The 15,000-nt window shown below is 42.8% G+C and overlaps 1 protein-coding gene and 1 long non-coding RNA gene across 6 annotated transcripts in view; one reads left to right on the top strand and one right to left on the bottom strand.

Moving 5' to 3' along the window:
• Nucleotides 1–15,000, bottom strand: part of LOC139754558 (nephrin-like) — a 531,853-nt gene that overhangs the window by 83,045 nt on the left and 433,808 nt on the right. The window lies entirely within an intron of this gene.
• Nucleotides 1–15,000, top strand: part of LOC139754560 (uncharacterized) — a 625,282-nt gene that overhangs the window by 600,090 nt on the left and 10,192 nt on the right. The gene's annotated exons all lie outside the window — the stretch shown is intronic.

The raw sequence follows: 15,000 nt of genomic DNA, 5'->3' as shown, positions 1-15,000 counted from the left end.
TTAACCAGCAGAAACAGAACTGTTCATGTGATCGAGGTTTTGACCAACACCTAATGTGATGCTGGAAGCGGAGGATGTTTTCATCGCACACGGACACATGCCGGAGTCTTGCCTTCGATCGCGGGACTACAGAGAGCTTTCCAGCCTCTTCCATGGTTTGTGTCAGCGATATTCCGTGGACGACAGCTCAAAGACTTGAAATTTAGATCCACTGGAAAGACCACTAGCATCTCGCTGTCCTTCGTCCCCTACGTTCGTCGTCTTTTCTACGAGTCTAGTCATATTTTGTCAGTTATTTTCATCATTCTGATACAAAATGAAGATCTTAAACAAACCTCTGTTCCTTTACATGCGTTGGTTACCGTCTCATTGTTTAATTACATCGTGGTCTCTTGATCAATCCTCCATTCATTTCTAACCTAAATAGGATTTAAGTTTCCTTTCGTTCATTTCTCTCCGTCAATAGGATTCAAGTTTCCTTTCGTTCATTTCTCTCCCTAAATAGGATTTAAGTTTCCTTTCGTTCATTTCTCTCCCTAAATAGGATTTAAGTTTCCTTTCGTTCGTTTCTTTGCACTACATCAATACGCAAAATATCCTATGTCATACACTGGACGAGGCAACTTATATTCACATACCTGACCTGAATTTCGAACTGTTCGCGTGGTAGAAGGCTTGCTCCGTTACCGGACGCCTCCGTTACCCGGACGCTTGACATGCCCTGGTATAGTTCACACACACACACACACACACACACACACACACACACACACACACACACACACACACACACACACATATTTATGGTACTTTCTCTATGATGGGTTCCGTCGGGGAGGGAGGCTAAATCAACCCCGACTTATTTAAGACCGAGTTTAGACTAGGTTGAGGAGAAGGGTATATTGGGAGTGGTGTTGTACCTACGAAGGGTGGTGGAATCCTCCACCCCGAGTTTTCATCCACCACTTGACTCGAAAGATCCACTGATCTATCCACGAATAATGATCACCCAGTTCTCACTTATTTACCAGCCGGTAAATCACCTCTGTTCGAAATTCGCCGATCCTCAAAGTGAATATTTATTGTACTGAATATTCAACATGATACTCCACTGACCTAAATCACGTTTGACTGACTTTGTGCTTTTCTCACTGCAATTCACGTGTCACTTCCTAACTTTCTTCTCCGCATTTTACTTTACAGGTTTTTTTTAAACTTATTTGTGGATTATTCGACATACCAAAAAAGATTGGGGGGGACAAAATATATATATAAAATATGCAATAATGAAGAATTTTACGTGTCTTTTGTCAGAAGTTAAAACAAAAAAAAGAAGAAGTAGGAACTCCTATCGAAGTGAAATTATAAAGTCTTATTTTTTTCTCACATCAGAATGGAGACCTATGACCTCTTTCATGATTGCAGTAACTTATATTTGATTAATCCACAGTGAAAGTGGCGCAATTAAATGACAGACAGACAACCCAGTCACCACCTCACCACATGACAGACGACCCAGTCCACCACCTCACCACATGACAGACGACCCAGTCCACCACCTCACCACATGACAGACAACCCAGTCCACCACCTCACCACATGACAGACGACCCAGTCCACCACCTCACCATATGACAGACAACCCAGTCCACCACCTCACCACATGACAGACAACCCAGTCCACCACCTCACCACATGACAGACAACCCAGTCCACCACCTCACCATATGACAGACAACCCAGTCCACCACCTCACCACATGACAGACAACCCACTCCACCACCTCACCATATGACAGACAACCCAGTCCACCACCTCACCACATGACTGACAACCCAGTCCACCACCTCCCCACATGACAGACAACCCAGTCCACCACCTCACCACATGACAGACAACCCACTCCACCACCTCACCACATGACAGACGACCCAGTCCACAACCTCACCACATGACAGACAACCCAGTCCACCACCTCACAACATGACAGACAACCCAGTCCACCACCTCACCACATGACAGACGACCCAGTCCACCACCTCACCACATGACAGACGACCCAGTCCACCACCTCACCACATGACAGACAACCCAGTCCACCACCTCACCACATGACAGACAACCCAGTCCACCACCTCACTACATGACAGACAACCCAGTCCACCACCTCACTACATGACAGACAACCCAGTCCTCGGGCCTGGGTAACAAGCGAACACCTGACATCCCCAGCTCGTAATGAGGTGTTCATTTACTCCCTTCAAATGAGGGGCTGCGTTACCGGAAGGCAATTCAAGAAGAGAAGACTTAATTAAATGTTGATTAAATCGTTCTGCCTCGAATTACCGTTCGCTCGTGCCAGGCCACCAATTTCCGTGATGCCGGAACCCCTCTTGCCCCGAGACTCGCTCGCCCACCGTCTCGCTCGTGAGATGAGGAAGCGATACCATACAGATGTTGTGAGAACTCCTTACGCTCGCGTCTCGTTCGTGAGATAAGGAAACGCAACCATATAGATTCGTAAGAGTCCCCCTTACGCTCAGGTTTCGTTCGTGAGATAAGGAAACGCAACCATATAGATTCGTAAGAGTCCCCCTTACGCTCACGTTTCGTTCGTGAGATAAGGAAACGCAACCATATAGATTCGTAAGAGTCCCCCTTACGGTCATGTTTCGTTCGTGAGATAAGGAAACGCAACCATATAGATTCGTAAGAGTCCCCCTTACGCTCAGGTTTCGTTCGTGAGATAAGGAAACGCAACCATATAGATTCGTAAGAGTCCCCCTTACGCTCATGTTTCGTTCGTGAGATAAGGAAACGCAACCATATAGATTCGTAAGAGTCCCCCTTACGCTCATGTTTCGTTCGTGAGATAAGGAAACGCTACAATATAGATTCGTAAGAGTCCCCCTTACGCTCGCGTCTCGTTCGTGAGATAAGGAAACGCTACAATATAGATTCGTCAGAGTCCCCCTTACGCTCAGGTTTCGTTCGTGAGATAAGGAAACGCAACCATATAGATTCGTAAGTCCCCCCCTTACGCTCACGTTTCGTTCGTGAGATAAGGAAACGCAACCATATAGATTCGTAAGAGTCCCCCCCTTACGCTCAGGTCTCGTTCGTGAGATAAAGAAGCGACACATGTAAGACTCGTGAGGTCTCCTTGCGCGGCGGGTCAACCAGTCGTGTGTGTGTGTGTGTGTGTGTGTGTGTGTGTGTGTGTGTGTGTGTGTGTGTGTGTGTGTCCACAGTCGCTAAATTCCGTTCCCTACCAACTCCCTCGTAACCTCGTTGCTACTCGCTTGTACTGACGTTCGGCACCTCACAGACTTCTCACACACGCGTGATAAACACGTTCTGTGACGCATGATGGGGCGACGTATGCTTTTGCATTTCCTTGAAGACGGGGATGGTTTTTAGACTTCACCCCCCCCGTTACTGAACGACCGGTCACAAACCCTTTCCCCACCCCACTTTTCTAAATGAATGGGCCTCAGCCTTCGAGATAGACAAGGTAGCAAGGCCAAACCACGAGGAGGTGTTGCTGCATGCACCCTCTTCGCTCAAAGGAGTGGATCCTCCTTTTGAAAAAAAATCATCGTAAGTCACAGACGGTGGGTTGAATAAGTCACAGACGGTGGGTTGAATAAGTCACAGACGGTGGGTTGAATAAGTCACAGACGGTGGGTTGAATATGACCGAAGATGTAAACTTACGGGCTGTCCTTAACGTGGCCCGGTAAGTCGAACTGTCAGATAATTATAAAATAAAAAAAATAAATACTCCAGTGAAAAAAAGACAAAAAAAAAAAAAAAAAAAAAAATCGGGTCCAAAAACAAAAATTCAGTCAAAAAAAATCATATCCAAAGAACCAAAAATCCAGTCAAACACACCAGAAATCCAGTCAAAAACACCAGAAATCCAGTCAAAAACACCAGAAATCCAGTCAAAAAATACAAAAATCCCATCAAAAATACAAAACTCCAGCCCACAAAAAAAAAAATCCAGTCAAAAAACAACAAAACTCCTGCCCAAAAGACAACAACAAAAAAAAAAAATCCAGTCAAAAAACAAAACTCCAGTCCAAAAACAAAAACAAAAATCTAGTCAAAAAAAAAAGAAATAAAAAAAAAAAGAGGGGTGGGGGGCCCACACTTCACACAACGGAAGCGGATGACTAACCAACCATTTGAAAATAAAAAAAGAAATATCCCTTTGTCACTTCGTCTTTGTGACAACCCCGGCGTGTGTTAGAGTGTTCAAAGCCGTGCCCACTTGCCACATAACCCCATCTATCTGCCATCTATCCGTCCGTGGAATATCTGGCAACCCATTCATCCACGCTGGCCGCCCACGAAACTAATTTCAAACGCGTCCTAACTTTTATTTATCTCTTTATCATGATTATTATTATGATTATTATTATTATTATTATTATTATTATTATTATTATTATTATTATACTTAATCGCTGTTTCCCGCGTCAGCGAGGTAACGCAAGGAAACAGACGAAGAAGGTCCAAACCACACACACACACACATATATATATATATATATATATATATATATATATATATATATATATATATATATATATATATATATATATATATATACACACACACACAATGGCTGATGGACAGTATAAAATCGGGACGGTGAAGTAAGCATAAGAAGCGAGATGTAGGTCGAGAAATACAAGAACATTGTGTTCACCCACCCCAGCCTTGTTAACACTAAGAATTATGCTTCTCTTGACGTGAATGTTGTCGGATTCAACGACCGCTAACTGCTAAATGGTCATTTGGACGACATCCGTACCATGTTCGATATGCATACGTCATAAACGAAATCACATCCAACCCTATTCGTTAAATATACCATGTTCGGTAGGCATGCGTCGTACCCAACCTGATTTCGTCAGATATACAATGAAAGACACATTCACCTTTATGCTTCATACATATGTATCATACATATGTATATCATAAAAGCAGGATCCGCGCCTTATTTGAAACAAATACGTCAGAATACAGTATCTCTGCCATATCATTATAATTACTGTGATTATTATCATTATCATCAATCATTATTATTATCATTATTAACATTATTATTATTAGTCATTATTATTATTGATAATACTATTATTATAATTACTATTATCACTGAACAAATCCAGTGTCCCCTTTATGGAATTCTCGCTCTTTCGAGGCTGCACTCCACGCAGGAGCAGGGAAATGAAGGACTCCTTTTTGAGAGAGAGAGAGAGAGAGAGAGAGAGAGAGAGGGGGGGGGGGGGGGGACTTCATGACGAGACCATACGTCTCTCTGTCCAATACAAAGGATACAGCCTTGCCGAAGGCAGTGAAACCACTTGCAGGCAGAGTCCGGTAACACAGCAGGCTATGCTCTCTCTCTCTCTCTCTCTCTCTCTCTCTCTCTCTCTCTCTCTCTCTCTCTCTCTCTCTCTGTATATATATATATATATATATATATATATATATATATATATATATATATATATATATATATATATATATATATATATATTACATATATATATATACATATATATACCGATATATATATATATATATATATATATATATATATATATATATATATATATATATATATATATATATATCCGGGCCCCATGCCACATACATGCACCCTATCTCAAAAAGAAAACCCGGAATCCGTACTATAAACACGAGAGACAAAAATGGACAAAGAAAAATGCGTGTCACGCTTCATCAACCATGTGCAACAGCGGAAAAAAAAAGAAAAAAAAAAAAAGTATCGTCCTATATAGATTAAAGATAGATTAAAATAGATTTCGCGTCGTTGCACATCAAACGCACGCAACAACAATGACCGAGGAAAAAAAAAAAAAGACATCATTCGTACAATGTAATTAAGGAGACAATGAGATTCGAAAAATATTCCAATGGGGCGTGTGGCACCTGTGTTTGGATCATGGGCTTCCCCATCTCACTTATACACACGGTAAATATATATATATATATATATATATATATATATATATATATATATATATATATATATATATATATATATATATATGTATATATATATATATATATATATATATATATATATATATATATATATCATCCCTGGGGATAGGGGATTAAGAATACTTCCCACGTATTCCCTGCGTGTCGTAGAAGGCGACTAAAAGGGGAGGGAGCGGGAGGCTGGAAATCCTCCCCTCTCGTTTTTTTTTTTTTTTTAATTTTCCAAAAGAAGGAACAGAGAAGGGGGCCAGGTGAGGATATTCCACAAAGGCCCAGTCCTCTGTTCTTAAACGCTACCTCGGTAATGCGGGAAATGGCGAATAGTTTAAAAGAAAAAGAAATATATATATATATATATATATATATATATATATATATATATATATATATATATATATATATATATATATTATCGTCCGTAATGGGTTCGATGAATTTCGAGATGATCACTACGACTCGGGTGTATCGTCCCGGCACGATCTGTCCAGTGTGAATTTCCTGATCATTAAGGTATCCCCACAACTATAGATCATGTCCATCGAAATATGAAATCAACATAACATTTAGTTCGGCAAAACGACAGGAAGTGTTGCCAGTAATCGAGGTGTTAATATACCACGAGAGCGGCGCTACCAGTGCGAGACCAGACCAAATGGGAGAATTTCTCATAGTCCATCGTCCGTGGTGTCATATTCTTTCACACAAAATGTGCCAAGATACCTTTTTTTTTCTTTTTTTTTGGTACCGTGTGGACCACGAGATTACGTACATATCCTCAGCAGAATTCCCATTAAACTGTGTTATCACGTTTTTATTCGTATATATACACGGTAGAATTCCCATTAAACTGTGTTATCACGTTTTTATTGGTATATATACACGGTAGAATTTCCATTAAACTGTGTTATCACGTTTTTATTCGTATATATACACGGTAGAATTCCCATTAAACTGTGTTATCACGTTTTTATTGGTATATATACACGGTAGAATTCCCATTAAACTGTGTTATGGCGTTTTTATTGGTATATATAAACGGTAGAATTCCCATTAAACTGTGTTATCACGTTTTTATTCGTATATATACACGGTAGAATTCCCATTAAACTGATCAACTTATCATGTTTTTGCCCGTGCAACAGTAACAGTTATTATAAATAATATGCAAAACAGCATTCGGATTTCCGACGTAGGTATTTGATAAGACTATGCGAAAGGCCAATTCCTAGAAGGGGACCCCCACACACACACTACTTGTATTCCACCACGAGCGCGATCAGTGCAGACAAATACTGGAACTCATGAGAGTGGGAGATTTAACCTTTGCCTTAATGCAAGGCAGCTGCTACAAAGCTAACTCGTGTACCCTCAGTAAGTTTGGTGTTCAAAATCACCACAGTCAAATGAAAGTAAAATCATGAATAAGAAACCACAAGGTGACGATACTTGTACCAAATGATATCTCTCTCTCTCTCTCTCTCTCTCTCTCTCTCTCTCTCTCTCTCTCTCTCTCTCTCTCTAAACACCTATTTCCAATGAGAGAGAGAGAGAGAGAGAGAGAGAGAGAGAGAGAGAGAGAGAGAGAGAGAGAGAGAGAGAAAGTCCGCAGTTTTATTTTTCGTACCTTAAGCCTACGGACAACGCTACCCACGTTCCACTACCGAGGCGCTCTCTCTCTCTCTCTCTCTCTCTCTCTCTCTCTCTCTCTCTCTCTCTCTCTCTCTCTCTCTCTCTCTCTCTCTCTTTTATACACACACACACACACACACGCACACAATCGCCTTAATACCTGGGTCATCTCCGTGACAAATGCGATGCATTTCGTGACTCCCTCATCCAGATAATGCGATGCATTTCGTGACTCCCTCATCCAGATAACTGCCTGGTGTGTGAGGGCGAGTATGTGTGTGTGTGTGTGTGTGTGTGAGAGAGAGAGAGTGTGAGGTGGGCGAGTATGTGTGTGTGTGTGTGTGTGAGAGAGAGTGTGAGGTCAGCGCGAGGTGTTAGGTCATGCTTTTGGATGAGACGGCCTCACCGTACGCCGCCATACCCTGCCTCTAATTCTATGCATGAATTGTGGGTTTTGGGGTAATAACACGCGTTGGCTTATCACCAGATAGCAGACAGGGGAGGGAGAGAGAGAGAGAGAGAGAGAGAGAGAGAGAGAGAGAGAGAGAGAGAGAGAGAGAGAGAGAGAGAGAGAGAGAGAGAGAGAGAGAGAGAGGAGCTTCGTGGCCTGTACTTAAGAGCGAGGTTATGTACATAATGGTCTGTTGATAGGCTGAAGTGTATTACCCCGTCAGCGTCTCCTACAGACGTTGGGTTTGGTATCTTAATACGTTTCTTGAGGGTGACAAAAGGGAATTAATACTTCGTTTTCTTTCATCAAATAAAAAAAACATGGGTTCTTCACATTGTCTCACGAGATGAATACACCCGGTTCCCGTTTTCTTCTCCTACGAGTGTTTTGAAAAGCTACTTTTGGCGGGGGCTGTATCACTGGGGAGTAGAGTCTTATCAATAAACGTATCACTCCAAAAAGGTGTCTGCGTTTCCCTCCTACTGGAAGCAACGCAGACTCTAGGTGCAAGAGCCTGGGATACACCACGAGTCTTTCATAGGACCCAGCCCATTTTCTATCTACTTCCTTCACATTTCCTTTCTAATCTCGTGGAATTCCGTTGCATATCCTTTACCATACCATCCAATTTGTTCCTTAGGGTTGCCCGGTCTTGCCCTAAACCATTAACAACGATGAATGCAAACATCAGGCAATCTAGATAGACGTGACCACATATTTCCTTTTTATTTACTGCATATAATTCTAATGTAGCATATTTATTCGTTACTTGTCATTATCTTCATTTACTCTTACTCCCGCCTTCTCTGTTAGCGTACCATCGAATCGTACACCCATAAATTAATTATCTCTTATATTCTTGCATCTCTTACGTTTTCTGTCACTATGTTCTTATATCCCTGACGTTTTCTATCATTATGTTCGTACGTCACTTCCGTTTTCTATCATTAGCTTCTCACGTCACACGTTTTCAATCACTGTGTTCTTCCATGACTTATACGTTTTATGTCATTATGTTTCTACGTCACTGACGTTTTCTATAATTGTGTTCTTACATCACGTACGTTTTCCATCAATATGTTTTTACATCACGTCCGTTTTCTATCATTATGTCCTTATACGTTTTCTGTATGTTCTTACCTCACTTCCGTTTTCTGAAACTATGTTCTAATATAACTTATACTTTTTCTGTCATATTCTTACATCACGTACCTTTTCAATCATTACGCTCTTACATCACTTATCCGTTTTCTGTCTATGTTCTCACGTCACTTTCGTTTTCTATCATTAGGTTCTTACGTCACTTACGTTTTCAATCACTGCGTTCTTACATGACATACGTTTTCTGTCATTATGTTTCTACGTCGCTGACGTTTTCTATAATTGTGTTCTTACATCACTTACGTTATATATCAACATGTTCTTACATCACTTGTGTTTTCTATCATTATGTCCTTACATCACCAATACGTTTTCTGTCTTTATGTTCTAACATCACTCCCGTCTTCTATCATTATGTCCTGACATCACTAATACGTTTTCTGTCTTTAATGTTCATACATCACTCTCGTTTTCTACCATCATCTTCTTACATCACCCACGTCTTCTATCTTGAGCCCCTTCATATGAAGACTCTTTGCCGTTATGGAGTACTTCAGGTAAATACGTCCTCAACCACCACACATATATATTCTACAGGTCTTTGTTGCTGGCTTCCTTCTACAGCGTACAATCTCTTCCTTCTACAGCGTACAATCTCTTCCTTCTACAGTGTACAATCTCTACACCATTGGATCCTATCATCCTCTTTCTTAATCTTACCGCCAACTCTTCCTTCTCACACGATTTTCCTCGTCTGCTTTCCTTCTGTATATATAGCCTTCTGTTGTGTTCTTTCACCCCTCCTTTCCCCATTGTTACCAATTTTCTTGTTTTCCTTTTCTAAGTGTTCTATTTTCCTCATCTTAGGCAACTGCCCGAGTCAATGAGCCACTTTACCCTAAGCGAAACTTTGAGAGCTTCCGCTGCACGTTGGCTCTCTCTCTCTCTCTCTCTCTCTCTCTCTCTCTTCTCTCTCTCTCTCTCTCTCTCTCTCTCTCTCTCTCTCTCTCTCTCTCTCTCTCTCTCTCTCATTTATTGTGTCAGATTTTGCTACACGACTTCTCGCCATCATTTATCTTCATGGAGGGTGACGGAGGAGGCAAAATTTCGTGTCATCTGTGATGCGGAGCTTATCGAACCTGGAAAGTGAGAGAGAGAGAGAGAGAGAGAGAGAGAGAGAGAGAGAGAGAGAGAGAGAGAGAGAGAGAGAGAGAGAGACCGTACGAACCTATGACGAAATTTCACCAATGGCTGTATATATATATATATATATATATATATATATATATATATATATGTGTGTGTGTGTGTGTGTGTGTGTGTGTGTGTGTGTGTGTGTGTGTGTGTGTGTGTGTGTGTGTGTGTGTGTGTGTGTGAACTGAACCAGGGCATATGAAACATCCGGGGTAAACCATGGAAAGGTCTCTGGGAGTCTGGATGTGGATAGGGAGTTGCATTACACATGACTGCTAGAGAAAGGATCAATTATACAATAAAACTATCATATATATATATATATATATATATATATATATATATATATATATATATATATATATATATATATTATCCCTGGGGATAGGGGTGAAAGAATACTTCCCACGTATTCCCTGCGTGTCGTAGAAGGCGACTAAAAGGGGAGGGAGCGGGGGGCTGGAAATCCTCCCCTCTCATTATTTTTTTTAATTTTCCAAAAGATGGAACAGAGAAGGGGGCCAGGTGAGGACATTCCCTCAAAGGCCCAGTCCTCTGTTCTTAACGCTACCTCGCTAACGCGGGAAATGGCGAATAGTTTGAAAAAAAAAAAAAGTATGTATATATATTTCCCGCGTTAGCGAGGTAGCGTTAAGAACAGAGGACTGGGCCTTTGTGGCAAGATTCCGTTCCATATCATAACACTGGCAAGTGGAAATATAAAACAAAATTTCCGTTGTTCAGTATACTATGGGTAGTGTATCATTCTCTCTCTCTCTCTCTCTCTCTCTCTCTCTCTCTCTCTCTCTCTCTCTCTCTCTCTCTCTCTCTCTCTCACACACACACACAAACACACTTTTTCACACTCTCTCACTGTACCACCAGTAGTGTGGTACCTTTTCACACTCCTCTGTTACGAGATCACACTCACACACACTTCCCCCCTTCTCTCTCTCTCTCTCTCTCTCTCTCTCTCTCTCTCTCTCTCTCTCTCTCTCTCTCTCTCTCTCCTCGTCATATCAACGGTAGTAACTTTATACAACCTTTTTTATGGGAAGCCGTGTCTCCCTCACTGTTACCAACAGTGAAACACGTTACCTCCTGTCTAACCGAGAGACAGGCAGAGCCCTACTGCCTCGATAGACAGAACCCTTGGACGACAGTAACGCATTTAGAATATGACAGAATCCTTGCACAACATTTGCCTTGGTAGACAGACAGATCCCTTTCACGGTATCGCTAGAAATTACAGAACCATTGCACAACACTGCCTGGGTAGATGGACAGAGCTTTTACTGCACCAAATTACCTTGACGTGCGTAGCCCATGCACAATATTGTCTTAGTAGACAGGCAGACAGAACCCTCACACAATATTGCCATAGTATATATAACCCTTGCAAAATATTGCCCTGGTAGACAGACGGAACACTTTCACAATATAAAATTCAGAGACAGAACCCTTACACAATATTGCTTTGATGGTCAGACAGAACCCTTACACAATATTGCCTTGAGACACACAACCCTTACACAATATTGCCTTGAGACTCACAACCCTTACACAATATTGCCTTGAGACACACAACCCTTACACAATACTGCCTTGAGACACACAACCCTTACACAATATTGCCTTGAGAGACTGAACCCTTACACAATATTGCTTTGAGACACACAACCCTTACACAATATTGCCTTGAGAGACACAACCCTTACACAATATTGCCTTGAGACACATAACCCTTACACAATATTGCCTTGAGACAAAACTCTTACACAATATTGCATTGATGGTCAGGCAGAACACTTTCACAATATTGCCTTGAGACAGAACCCTTACACAAAATTGCCTTGACAGACACAACCCTTGCACAATATTGCCTTGACAGACAGAACCCTTATACATTATACGACAAACAGATACAACCCTTCAACAATATAACTCTTCTAGCTCATTTCTTGCACAATACCTTACAACCAACCCTTGTATCTATATCCTCGCCAAGGTGAGGCATTTGCAACACGTCTGTATATGGAACGTATTTCCAATCTACTCTCTGGTGTGTGTGTGTCATTAGATATAGCCGGATAGAATGCCTCTATAGAATTCCTGAAATGTCGCTGTGTCATGCAACATATTTTCTCTAATTGATCTTCTTCTTTCTCCTTCTCCCTCTTCATCTTCCTGCTCTTCCTCTTGTTTTTCTTTTCCCTCGTCTTCTACTTCTTCTTCTTCTTCTTCTTCATATTTTCTTTTTCTTCATCTTCTTCATATCCTTTTCATTTTCTTCATCATCATCATCATCATCTTCATATTTTTTCTTCTTTTTCATCATCATCATATTTTCTTTCTCTTCTTCATCATCTTTTTCTTCTTGTTCTACTTCTCCTTCCTCTTCATTTTCTTCCTCTTTTTTTTCTTTTTCTTCTTCCAGCTGCTCTTCTTCTTCTTCTCCTTCTTTCTCATTCTTATTCTTTTCTTCTTTCTCTTCATCATCTTCTTCCTCTTCTTCTTTATCATCATCTTCCTCCTCCTCATCCTCATCCTCTTCATCTTCTTCCTCATCCTCTTCTTCCTCATCTTCCTCATCCTCTTCCTCATTCTCTTCTTCTTCCTCCTCCTCATCCTCTTCCTCATCTTCCTCATCCTCTTCTTCCTCATCTTCCTCATCCTCTTCCTCATCATCTTCCTCATCCTCTTCCTCATTCTCTTCTTCCTCCTCCTCCTCATCCTCTTCCTCATCTTCCTCATCATCCTCTTCCTCATCATCTTCCTCATCATCTTCCTCATCCTCTTCCTCATCCTCTTCCTCATCCTCATCTTCCTCATCCTCTTCTTCCTCATCTTCCTCATCCTCTTCTTCCTCATCTTCCTCATCATCTTCCTCATCCTCTTCCTCATCCTCTTCCTCATCCTCTTCCTCCTCATCATCCTCATCCTCTTCCTCATCTTCCTCATCCTCTTCCTCATTCTCTTCTTCCTCCTCCTCATCCTCATCATCTTCTTCCTCCTCCTCATCCTCATCCTCTTCTTCCTCATCTTCCTCATCCTCTTCTTCCTCATCTTCCTCCTCCTCCTCCTCATCCTCCTCCTCCTCATCATCTAGATGTTGTTATTGTTCACACTGTTGTTCTCCTGTGTTTGTTATTGATGTCGTCGTTCATCATTGTCGTTCTTGCTACCATGAGTGTGGCAATATATCTTGTGATGCATTCGCTGCTGAGTGTATTACCTGACTGGAGTGTATCATCTAGAGTGTACATGGAAGTGTGTAGCTTGACCAGAGTGCGTGATCCGTGAGTGCATCGTGGTCTTGGTTTATCCTCTGCCTGGGAGAGTAAATATCAGAGTGAGTGAGTGTATTACCTCAAACATGAGTCCGTCTGCTGAGTGCGTCTCGCTTGAGTGTGTCTGGTGAGAGAGAGTGCGTCTTAAGGACCCAGCCACTTGTCTCAAGTACGTCCTTGAACATGAGTGCATCCACTGAGTGCGTCTGTGTATGTGTGTGTGGGTCTAGTAAGCTGATCGGAGTGCGTGAGACTTCCCAACAGGAACTGAGTGCGTCTCGCTTGAGTGTGTCTTGGTGGGAGCGAGTGCGTCTTAAGAACCCAGCCGCTTGTCTCAAGTGCGTCCTTGAAGATGAGTGCATCCACTGAGTGCGTCTGTGTATGTGTGTGTGGGTCTAGTAAGCTGAGCGGGGTGCGTGAGACTTCCCAACAGGAACTGAGTGCGTCTCGCTCGACTGTGTCTGGTGGGAGCGAGTGCGTCTTAAGAACCCAGCCACTTGTCTCAAGTGCGTCCTTGAACATGAGTGCCTCTGCCGAGTGCGTCTGTGTGGGTCTAGTAAGCTGAGCGGGGTGCGTGAGACTTCCCAAAAGGAACTGAGTGCGTCTCGCTTGAGTGTGTCTTGGTGGGTGCGAGTGCGTCTTAAGAACCCACTCACTTGTCTCAAGTGCGTCTCCTCGTATCCACCAAGTCTGTGCCCTAACTCACGAATTGTGAGTAATATTCCCCTTGTCCCTCCTTCCTTGTCCCTCCTTCGACTTCCCTCCTTCGACTCGTGTCACGAACTGTGAGTACCAAATTACCCTCCACCTCACCCCGTCTCGTGTGAGTCGTCAGTCTACCCTCCCACCCGACACCACAGGTGCGAAGGCAAGTGCCTCCTTCTTGGGAAAGCGCCGCGCCACGGAAGCAACCAGACTGTCCAGATAGAGGGAGGGAGGGAGGAAGGGCGTACGCGTGTGTGTGTGTGTGTGTGTGTCTTCGCCTCCTCAAGGCCGCCCTCCCCTGCGTGAGTGCCACCATCCGGTAAATAAGAGCGATCCCCCCCGGACAGCGCCTGGGACGGGAGTACGTCGCTGAGTGTAGCACCAGAGGGAGGGAGTTGGGGGAGGGAGTGAGGAGGAGGAGGGAGGGTGGGAGTGAGGAGGAGGAGGGGCGGAGGAAGGAGGGAGGGAGGGCGGGCGGAGGGTGGTGGTGGTGGTATGCTGCGGGAGTATTGATTACCTCCCTCCCCTTCCCTCCCTCCCTTCCCTCCCTTTCCCTCCCTCCCCTTCCCTCCCTCCCGTCCTGTC

Source organism: Panulirus ornatus, chromosome 17 (assembly GCF_036320965.1).
Source record: "Panulirus ornatus isolate Po-2019 chromosome 17, ASM3632096v1, whole genome shotgun sequence".
Lineage (NCBI taxonomy): Eukaryota > Metazoa > Arthropoda > Malacostraca > Decapoda > Palinuridae > Panulirus > Panulirus ornatus.
Note: the sequence above shows the minus strand (reverse complement) of the source record. Positions and strands in the feature narration are given on the sequence as shown.